Source organism: Heterocephalus glaber, unplaced genomic scaffold, assembly GCF_053883595.1.
Source record: "Heterocephalus glaber isolate CG9 unplaced genomic scaffold, H.glaber_assembly_v1.0 deba00001452, whole genome shotgun sequence".
Lineage (NCBI taxonomy): Eukaryota > Metazoa > Chordata > Mammalia > Rodentia > Bathyergidae > Heterocephalus > Heterocephalus glaber.
This window is the reverse complement of record NW_028258302.1, coordinates 19,001,370-19,013,022: the sequence shown is the minus strand read 5'-3', so window position 1 is coordinate 19,013,022 and position 11,653 is coordinate 19,001,370. Positions and strand designations below refer to the sequence as shown.

At 42.9% G+C, this 11,653-nt stretch overlaps 1 pseudogene; it reads right to left on the bottom strand.

Moving 5' to 3' along the window:
• Positions 1-4,045: 4,045 nt before the first annotated feature.
• Positions 4,046-6,159, bottom strand: LOC147827259 (ubiquitin carboxyl-terminal hydrolase CYLD pseudogene; annotated as a pseudogene).
• Positions 6,160-11,653: the final 5,494 nt, after the last annotated feature.

The following is an 11,653-nucleotide window of genomic DNA, read 5'->3' as shown; positions in this document are numbered from 1 at the left end:
ATGCACAAGGTCAGTCTGGGGGCCCAGGGCCCCTCCAGGGGAGATTTCACAGCCCTGCCATCAGGAAAGCCTGATAAAGTGGGGAGGGGGGAGGGGGTGCCCTGTGGGGCTGCCATAGGACCGAACAGCCTTTTATTCCACTTAAGGTGGAAGCCTCAGCAAAGCCAGCTTTCCAGAAGGCCAGTGCCAGGGCCCTCTCAGAGCCCAGGGACTGCAGCTGAGGAAAAGGGTGCCTGCACTTGCTCCTGTGCGTGTGGGGGTAAGAGAGACATCAAGTAGGGGCACAGGTGGGCTGGGGAGCATGGGATTATTAGATTGTCACAGCATGACTTAAGATCCTCCCTCACTGGCTGTGACCCCTTCAAGGGCAAAGCCAGTGAATTATCCTGTTCACACACACAGACAGTGAGCCTGGCACATCAGGTGTCTGATTGCACAGGGCTGTGGAGACCTGAAGTTCAGGGAGTCCGCGGGCTCCTGTCATGTGCTTGGTCCCATGCCAGACACTGGAAGGTTGGATGGACCTGGCAACAGTAGCACACAGCTCCTGTGCCCAGGCAGCTCACAGCTAGTGAGACAGGCGAGGGTTACATGTGAGAAATGAGTAGAACACCCACACTGGTCTAGACCAGACCCAGTGCTCATGGTGCCTACAAGTGTTGGGGGATTTTATTTGTTCTGTCTTGTGGGGAGTAATACTTTTAGAAATATTCTCATGCTATTTTCTGTTATTAAGTGATTACCACACATTGGACACTGGACTAAGACCTTTATGTAATTCTTACTCCATTAAGTCATAGCATCAACACTGATGTTGATGCCCTTAGCATCCCTGAGTGACAGGCGAGGAGATGAATGCCAGAGAAGTGATGTCACTGCATAGCCAAGAAGAGCACATCTGGGGTTTGAACCTGGCTTTATGACTCCAGTGTTTGCTCTTAAACATCATGCTATATTAAAGCAGTCCTTGCTTAATACCTAATCAATCAGAAAATGCAGCTCATCCATAATTCCTGCCGTAAACAGTGTTGTCATATCTGGGCTGTTTCGCTACTCCCAGCCAGTCTCCTTACCTGCTTCCTCTCCTTGCCCATCTTTCTTTCCATCCTGCCCAAGACAGCCAGCAAGGCCCAGAACTCTGCTTTCATCACTGGGAATGTGGTATCCAGTAGCAAAAACAGCATGTCCTTTGCCTTGGTGTGGCACGAGCTGCGTAGAGTCCTTCACAGATTGGCCAGTCCTCAGTTGACACCTGCCAGCGCCACTGGAGCTCATCCTTAAGATACAGGACTCCCACAAGCCCACCAGGCCTCCTGTGTACAGCCCCTAGCACATGTGTGCAGGGCACCTCCCAGCAGGAAGCAGCATTGTTCTGACTTCCCCATGATGCTTAGGGTCATTGAAGAGATTGAAAGTGTCATATGGAAGGCTCTAGTGCAGGCCCTGGCATGTGGCAAATGCTCGATAAAAGTGGCACCTGTCATGTTATTGGGGATCTCAAATCTCCAATGCAGAGAGCCCACTGGGAACTTCTTTCTATTTTTTTTTATGTATTTTTTTGACCGACACATTACTGTTTTTTAATATAATGATAATTGCATTACATCAAGATTTCATACATGGCAAAATATGGATAATGATCAAAAGTTTCCAAATGTATGTACTTGCTACATGTTAAGGTCAAAATATAAGTTAAGGATTTGGGTTTTTTAATTTTGAATTTACATTAAATTTTTTTTAAAGGCTGTAACATGAAAAAAGAAGAACACAACACAGATTACATTATGATGACCAAGACAGTGTTCTACATGACAGAAATCAAAACAAAACAAATGTATACAGTAAATATACCAATGCTGAACACAGTACTTGAAATTTAACCCAAGCTGCATATGCATAAAATGATCTGACTACAGGATTATGCAAAATAAATTTTTTTAGAACACCAGAATGTCATCCATTCAGACTATAAAGTGACTTATTCCCCTAAAGAGTATTTTGAGACAATTTCTGTAAGACGTGAAAAGAACTGACATAACACTTAAATACTACAAAAATAATTGAAAACATATTTGTAATGCAGTTCTCTATAAAATGTACAATTAATCTTATTACTTAAAAAACTGAAAAGCAAAAGACCACCCTGAATAATGATGAAAACCTCAACAAAGAAAAATGCTCATCATTTGGATATCATTGGCAGAAAACTGATAAGATTTTGTTGAGAGGAACAAGGAAGGTATCTAATGAAGTCATTCATGTAAAATTTGTTCAGAAATGTTCATAAAGTTGTAAATTTCTGCTTGTAACATCTTAAACACACTTTCTACTATTTAACTGGAGGACAAAAGAATATCTTGAAGAAAGTGTTTCTCAAAATGAGGTTCAAAAGTCCAAAAGAGTTCTAATGTGGGCTCAATAATAAACATGGTAAACAAACACCCTGGGTGATTATTCTACACTCTGAAATGCCCTACAGAAAAGAGCAACACTTAAAAGCAAGATCCTAAACATATATCTGACATGTTAGAATTCTCTATAAGTTTATGTTGTGAATAAATTCTGTTTTTTGTTTTAAAACAAGTTCCAGGCATTAAGAGAAACGTACACGCCTTGGAAATGAACAGGAGAATGTCTATAAACATTTTCCTTTGATGTTTTCATTAGTTTCAAACTAAATTATATGAAGAAAAGACAATACATGAGTACAAGCTTTGGGGCATCTAAAAATGGTCAAAAGATAATTTCTTAGGGCCAGGGATTCAGCTCAGTGGCTTCACCGCCCGCTGCGGAAGTGCAAGGACCCGAGTTCGATCCCCGGTACCAAAGGAAAAAAAAAGATAATTTCTTAAATGTTTACAAATTTTAAATCATTCTGAATTTAAAACTAGATCATTAAGTAAAATTAGGATGCTATATATCATCCTTATGTTTTAGTATCATTTTTATGCCAAGGATGTGAAAGGTAACCATCATCATCTAAATGTAAATAAGTTATAATGGTACAGTCTTAGTTTAATTTAATTTTAATGATCTAGTTTTAAATTTAGAACAATTTAAAATTTATAAACTTTTTTTTTTTGGTACCAGGGATTGAACTCTGGTCCCCGCGCTTGCGCAGCAGGCAGCAAAACCACGGAGCCAAATCCCCGACCCTATAAACATTTAATAAATTATCTTTTAATCTTTTTCAGATGCCCCATTTCATGAGAACTATTACCTTTCCAAAGCTTGTAGTCGTATATTGTATTTTTTCATATAAAAAAGATACAAGTATATGTTTTTTTATTCACAATTGTTGGTATTTTTTGGATTTTCCTAAAGATTACATAAATTGACACCAAAAGGTGGTCAGTTTCAAAAGTGTAGTTGGAGAGAAACTAGCATAGGTAAGATATTTTACTGAAAAGACAAATTGTTTTCTTGTATCATAAGTAAAAAAAATATCAGGCATTATGTCCCACTCAACAAATGGAATGTATATACAAGTGTGGTTAACAAGCGATTGCCTCATTGTTATTTAAATCAGTTCATAAAAATCTAATCTATGAACAAAAAGTTCCATATTCTCTACTACAGACTATAAGAATCAAGTATTACATCTAAATATAGCTTCAAAACAATAAATTAAAATTAGCTTCCTGACATCTCTGAAATGGTTAATTCTATCTAGGCTGGTAACAAGTTTTTCCAAGCATTAAATGGGAACATAAGGAAAATGCATAGTTGAAAAATGGGGATCAGACTCCTTCATACATCATAAGATGATTGATATACTCAAAACCTGCAAATTCATATCCGTCAAGCTCCCTCACGACATCATTATCATCTGGGGTCAGCTGGACAGGTTCATTAGTAAATTCAGGATCAAAGTTGTCCAAACTGAATCACTCAGAGATATTTGAGGGGATTTTTTAAGGTTTTTTTCCAGAAAGAAGAAACATTTATTTATATTTTCAGTGGACTAAAAGAGGTTTTAAACTGTCACAATTAAAATTTTATGTTTCCAAAAATATCATATAATCAATGCAGTTAAAGCTTCAGGTATTAATTAACTTCATTTAGACTTCTTAAAAAACCAACACAAACATACTTTCTAGAGCCCAAAATGCTTATTAAATACTTCGGTAACACAAAAGCAATTGGTTTTGAAGTAAGGAATCCTTTTCTGAATTGCCACCACACAAAGATACCCATTGCCGGCAATGGGTGTGGAACAGAACTGCCAGCTCTGGGCAATTGCAACTGAGATTTTGTGTTCAGTCTCTTCACCTCTTGGGATTACCCACTACTTGTATAAGCTCGTGGTCAGACTCTGGTACATGCACATATATGCATTGCAAAGAAGTCTGCAAGCACAGCCTTGGATTCTCCTGGAGTCCAAGGAGTGTAGGTCCTCGGGAGACATCTTCAGGTACTCGCCCACTTCCGGGCAGGGGGTCACCTGGGGAATGTTGAAGCCATTCTGACCACCATCCCGGTCAGCCATACTGTCAAAAAAGAGCCAGGCAGAATCGTCCTTCCCATACTTCACAAATGCAACATAATGGCTCATTTCTATGCAGAGAGCAGCAAACAACTCCATCTTCTGGCAGGGGATGCAGCCATGTCTCCAGTCCCAGTCAGGCAACCTTTGGGGAGTGACACTGGGTTATATTTATGATTCAACCTCTTGGGATGAAGGTGGACTTGAGTGTTGCAGGTTTTACAAAACTGCTTGATCTTTCCAGCTGAGATGTCCAGATCATCATACCGCTCTCTACACTCATACATGGTGAGCCCTCCGCAGATCCGGCACTGCCTGGGAGTATCTTCAAGTAAATCTGTTATATTTAATTCCAAAGAAGGAAAAACATTTTTAAATAATTTAAAGTCTTTTCCAAATCGAGGCATCTGAATAATCAGACATGATGGTGCCTCTGCAAATTTCAGGTTACTGTAGATAAATGACCATTCTAATAACTGTTGAATTGTAGGAACTCCAACTTTCTCGGTTTTTTCAATAAAAATTTGATGGAAGTAACAATCTTGTACTTTTTGACCTGCTGATCTTATTTTTAACAATGGTTCTACCCTTAAAATGTGGTGAAACAGGATAGTTAAGAATTCTTCAGGATCTTTTTCTTCACAGGTAAATCCTGATGCAGGTTCAACTTTTTCAAGTATTTTCTTCAGTTTCATAATTTTTGTGGCACATACATATCCATATATTCTCAGAAGATTAACAATTTCTGTCCTCAGTAGTTCTTGTGTTTCACTGTAATACTGTACATCATTCTTTTCTTTGGGTCTAAGTAATACAATGTCCAGAACAGAACTAAAAGCAAATAAGCAAAATAAGGTTGAATCTAAGTAACAAGAATTGTAATGACCCTGGATCCCTTTCTTCTTTCCAATCATTATCTCCAAACCTTCTTTTTCCATTTTTGGTAGAGTGTTTTCTTCTACCACTTCACTTAAATAGCCTCCAAATTCTAAGGAGTTGCAACGCTTAATCTGACTGGAGACAGGCTGCAGGAACGCAAACCTAGAGTCTGGCCTGCAGCTCTTCAATTTCATGAACAGCGCCATCTTCGGGGCACAGGTGAAATATCGAGTGCCCCTGAAGGTTCCATCTGTGCAGCCTGCACATTCGTCCTCCAGTTCCAGTCCAGCTAGAACTTCATTGAGCCCCGGTGGCTGACCAATCCAGTGAATGACCCCATAAAAAGGAAGATTCTCCTTCACTTCAGCCAGTGAGCCCACTTCCAGGCCATGTGACCCATTTAAGGTATAAAATAATTCAGATCTATTTCTATTTCCAGGGTCAGAGGTAGATTCTGTAGCCTTTGGTTTATTATGGCTGGATGAACCTTTGTCCCCAACACCTCGTGACATAAAGGCAAGTTTGGGAGGTCTCCTTTCCTGTGTCATGCTATCTGGGATGATACCATTGATGTGCAAGAGAATTGTACTTTCAACACTTGCAAAACTACGAAGCTGTACTCCCATCAAACTTTCCATCCCAGTTGCCAATAGGGTTATCCATGTCCACACCAACAAAATACCCTAAGCTCTCTTTTCCTGGCAAAACATCACAGAATATAACTGTTCCAGATTCTATAGTTTTTCCAACCTTCAAAGAAACTCTGGAGTTTATTTCCAAAGGGGGGAGTTCAACCTGCATTGTGTCCACTGGGCCTGCATAATTACTTTCCGGTCCATTGTCATCATCTTCTATGATTTCTAGCTTGTCCAATGCAATGAATACTCCACAATCTTCATCACACTGAAAAAGCTGTTTCCCTTGATATACCCTATCAGTGAAACCTTGACCACGACCTTCTTCCTCCGACGTGCGGACCCCCACGCAGCCGAACCTGCTACCTGAGATATTTGGTTTAAATGGAGGCACCACCTGCTTTTGTTCCATCATGTCCCAGTCCACATTTTGAAAGAATGGATGCTCCTGAATATCACCAAAGCCCCTGTGAGGATGACAACCGAGTCGTTCTTTTGGGTATTTGTTTAGAAAATCCTTTTTCACTGCTTTCACTGCATACATACAATTTGATTCTTTCTGTTGGATTAACAGTACTTTCCCATAACTTCCTCTGCCAATCACTCGGAGCAAATCAAAGTCCTCAACACCTAAGCCAGATGAAGCTTTGCCACTTTCCCCGGTGTTCCCTGCCTCATTCTCTTCATCAACTTGTTCTAAAGCCTCATGAGTTGAAAGGTTATGTGGGATCGCTGTGTGTGCAGGGTCTGAAGCCATGGGTGATGGATCAACTGGCATCGTGGGCTCTGATGGTAAAGAACACTGCCCTCATTCAATTGTGATAAGTTTGTGGCACTCCTTGTGAACTGGGAGTTTACAGTCGGTGCACTTGTACATCTGGTGGCCAAGTCCCCCTACACAGTCTGTGCAGACAGCACAGTGAGCTCTCCTGCTGAAGCGTTTGGCCTGAAAAGTGTGGCCATTCACATAATACAGCTTTCTCCAGCAGCCTGCAGCTCTGTGGTGGATGGATTTCTCTTCTCCTGGACAAGGCACTTTAGGATGTTCTGGTATACAAGGCGATGAATGAATTAAGAGCTCAGAATCTTTCTCTAGCTTAGAAACCCTAATGGCCTCTTCTAACTCCAACTGAGGTGACACAGTGTCCGGGTCTCCTCCCTCCTCTACCCAGTATGTGGTGAAAAGATGTTTATTGTCCAAACACCTCACATCTTGACCTTTATTACACAGGCCCTCAGAGGGGATGGAATTCTCAAGTGATCTTGTCATGATGTCCCTTCCCAAAATCAGGGTTGATTGGGTAAAGGTGTGGGTGGTGGAGGTGCCTGGGAAGAAGGGAGCATAGACGGGTTGGCTGCCCAGGGAAACAGGCAGGCAGAGCTCAGAGAACGAGAATGGCCTGACTGTCTGCAGGGACCACACTGGCCGGAATCCTGCAAGGCTCTTTGTGAAGTTGTTTCCAATAGTGCCAACCAGGCCTGGATGGATGTACACCAGGCTTCTCAGTGTCTCTCAGGGGATGGTGGCTGTGACTTCGGTCTCCCCCCCTGGACTTTGACTCTCTAGGTTTTCTGTGCCTGGCTCTGGGGAGGCCTTCCCAGAGCTACTGGGTGTTTCTGGGCCTGGTGATACTTGCCCCATGCTCTTCCCAGTTTCTGTGCCATTGGTATTTGTGCTTAGGGAGACTTCACTGGGGTACCTTGATTTTGGTAGGTCACTGGTGGTCACTCCCAGGGAGACTGTCCCTGGGATGTCTGTGACAGTCGTGGGGCTGCTCCAGCATGGCCTGCAGCATCTGGATGAAGTCAGCCATCTTCTTAATCTTTCACAGATACTTTCTCTACCTGGGGTCTTGAGGCTGCGGCCTCTCAAAGTGGAGAAGCAGTTCAGCATATTTGCTGTTGACCGTCTCTGGCCAAGTGAGCTTGGGAGATGGCAGTCACAAGATTGTGACACCCATTAGCAAGAGTTCCAAGTTCTGTTTGGAAATGTTGCCAAGGAAGTGACCTCATGTCTTGGGGTTCCAAAACCTGAGTCTCCATGTAACAGAAAAGCCTACAGCCCTGTAGGCATAGAGACCCCCTAGGCAGGGAGAGATGAGCCCCTCCCCAAAGGAGTTCAGATAGCTGGCAGAACAGGCTTAACCACCCATAAAAAGCTGACAGTCTGCTGAGGTTGCACCTTCTCTTCACACTGTACCCTGCAAAGCTTGGTTTGCTAAGATCAACAGGAAAAAGAACCTTGGCCCTAAGATGTAAAAGGGCCCTGAAAAGACCCTTCCTTGTCCCGAGTAACAAGCTAAGTTAATCATTAACCAATGAAGTAGGGGCGCCCTCAGCCTAGAGGCAGGATAGGCCCCCAACTACTACAAAACCAGCATCTTGAGCCCCCCTGCAATGGTGGCTCTGTTTCAGGCACGCCTGCCTGTCTCTCTGTGAGAAGGCAGCTGTACTCTTGCATGCTTGCTCAATAAAACTACAACTTTGCTTCTATGCTTTTGGTCTCTATCTGATTCTTCCACAACCTTCTGCGTCCTTGGGAGAGTCAGGCCCGGGACTGTGGGGACTCTCCCCCTGTCTCCACCCATGACAGCCATTTTTTCTTCATACTAAATAAATCAGTGGCCACTTATTTTGTTATTTTTATCTAAGTATCTATGAATATTTTTATCTATTTATCATCTATCTGTTAGTGTTTCACTTTTGCATTACTGGGGCTTGTGCTCTGCATCTCCTCAGTGAACTGTATCCTCAGACATTTTACTCCAGATACCCACTAAGGGTCTCACTAACTCATCAAATTGGTCAGGCTGGACTCCACCATGTGACCTTCTTACCTCAGCTGTCCAGAGGGCTGGGACTGCAGTCACACACCATCCTGCCTGATTCAGTGTGCAACTACAGTGGTCTGGGGTGCCTTTATTGCAGAGATTATCTTCACTTTTCCAGTGGGCTTCCATTTTCATCAAGGAGCTTGAGAAAGGCCCTCTTTCTGATGCTCACTTCTGCTGTCTTCTGGAGCTCAGAACAATGTCCTTTATGACCCCCTGCACCTCTGTTCTGTGGATCCAAATACTGTCTCAGTATGGCCGCCAGGATGGGAGAGAGCGGTGCTGCTCGCACCCACGCAGCTCACCTCCTCCGCACTGGGGGAGCTCTGCTCCTTGAGGTGTTTGCTGTTTTACACTGTGAAGTACATCTGAGGATTTTATGTGGCTATGGTGTCCCTGGGCCTGCTCTAGAAAGTTGTATAACAAATTTCCTCTATGTGAGGGTCAACCTGATACCAGCAATGTTGAGCTATTGATATCTTGATTTCAGGATCTGCAAAGAGGTGAACCTGAAGAAGATAGCTTGTATAGGACAGTCCCCTTCGGAGCACTGCTTGTTTACCCTTCATGACTGTGTGGCTGGCTGGGAGCAGCAGCATTTATCAGGAAGAGTGTATCAGGTCATGAGTTGCCAGCAAATTGTTACCTGCTTCCAGATGTGGTGGAGGATGGTTGTAGTCTCAGCACCAGGAGACTGAGGATAGGCATTTGAAGTCAGCCTCAGCTACATACTGTGTTCAAGGCCAGCCCGAACTACATAGCAAGATCCTGTGCATGGGGCTGGTGTGGCTTCCACATCTCCATCACAGGGGCTCTCTGATGTCCAAGAGGAGGCAGCACAGCTCCTTGTCCTCCCCTCTCTCCCAGATCCTGATGTCATCACAGAAATCAGCATACTGGTTCAATTATCACTGCATAACGAACCATCTCAGAATATAAAGACTTCAAATATCTTCAATATTAGGGACCACGAGTCTGGTTGCATCTTGGCTTCTTCAGCTGACCCTGCCTGCATCATTCTTGGAGCAACATTCCATTAATGGACATTCTCAGTAGTATGCCTTGAAAGAACATGTACAAGACACTGATGGATACCACCGCTGCTGTGCATGATGAGAGGCACAAATCTTTCTTGCTGAGATCAGAAATATGGCAAAGATTTCTCTTCTCACAAGTTTTCTTCAGTATCACAGTAGACGTTGTAGCTGTGCCTCAGAGCTGAGCTCAGTGGCTGCTGGACGCCGAGGCCTGAACACCTGTGTGTGGTGGCAGGAGTGCCATGGATTTCCGCTGTAGCCAGTGTGTTCGTCGGTGGGCCAGTACCTTCTGGGCGTGGCTGGCATTCACTGCCCCTCTCAGCCATGACTCCAGTCCCTGAAGGTCAAGAACAAAGAGCTGGAGGAGGGTGTAGAGTCCAGCGGCCTCAGTGGCAGTAAAGAAGTCACTGAGACAGAGGGTGCTGGACGAGCTCAAGCACCACTACCATGGCTTCCATCTGCTGTGGGAAAGTTAAGGTTTTGGTAACGTGATAATTACAGCAGTACATTGGTTCATGGACTTAATTCTTTCCACAATTTTGGTTGCAAACTGAATTGGCTGTAAACGGAATCAAATTCAGTGCTTAGGTTCAATGTTGACCTTAAATTTACATGTCTCTATATAATTACTTTCTTCTATGTGGTGCTTTCAGTCAAGTTGGAGGAGATAGCATTTATCCCTTAGAAAAATCTAGAAAAGTTTACTGTTCAATAGGGACTTATCCAGGATATTTTCCTTAAATGGTTTAACTCCTTGAATATGGAGGGGCTTTTATTTTATTTTATTTTTGGTACTGGGAATCAAACTCGGGTCCTTGCGCTTGTGCAGCAGGTGGCGAAACCACTGAGCTAAAGCCCGGCCCCTTGGAAGAAAACTTTTGAATGTAACAGTCAGCAGTATATAATTCATGCTATTTAATATTTATTAAAGTTCACTGGGTCAGGCACTGGTTTCACTTTTTTGTTTGTTTTGTTCTTTTGAGGCAGGATCTCCCTGTGCATTTCAGGGTGGGCTTGAACTCACTATGTAGCCCAGGCTGGCCTTAACTCGAGGTGATCCTCCTGTTTTGTTTTGTTTTTTGAGACAAGGTCTCACTATGTAGTTCAGGCTGACTTTGAACTCACTGTGATCCTCCTGCCTCAGCCTCGAGTGCTGGGATAACAGATATGTGCCACCATACCCAGCCACCTTTTTTTTTTTAATTGAAGCAGTAATTTTTTTGTGTGAAAGATTTATCAGTACATTTTATATACACATAATGATAACATTCATCATAGGGAATTTGTACCTGTACATGATATTTTTTTTCCAATTCCCCTCCCCCAGCCCCTCCTCCACTCCTTATTTACAAAAGATTTGTTTCCATTTTTTCCTTCTATTCTTTCTCTTTCTTTTTTTGGTACTAGGGATCGAACTCAGGACCTTGTGCTTGTGAGGCAGGGGTGGTGGCACTGAGCTAAATCCCTGGCCCATATTCTCTCTCTCCTTTTTCTTGTTCCTTCTTTCCTTTTCTCCTCCCACTTCTCTTATTTCTTTTCTCATTTGAATGTTTTCTTCCCATTTCTCAGTATCTATTATATATTTTGGTGCTTATTTCCACTTTCAGTTTCTCACACCAGAGAAACAATGTGGTATTTAAACAAGTGTATTCGATTTATTTCACTTAAGAGTATGGTCTCAAGGTGCATCCATTTAGCTAGAAATGTCTCAAACTTTTCTTTCTTTATGGCAAAGTAGTAGTGGTTGCCCTCCTGCCAACAATGGAGAAGGGTTCCTTTCTCTCC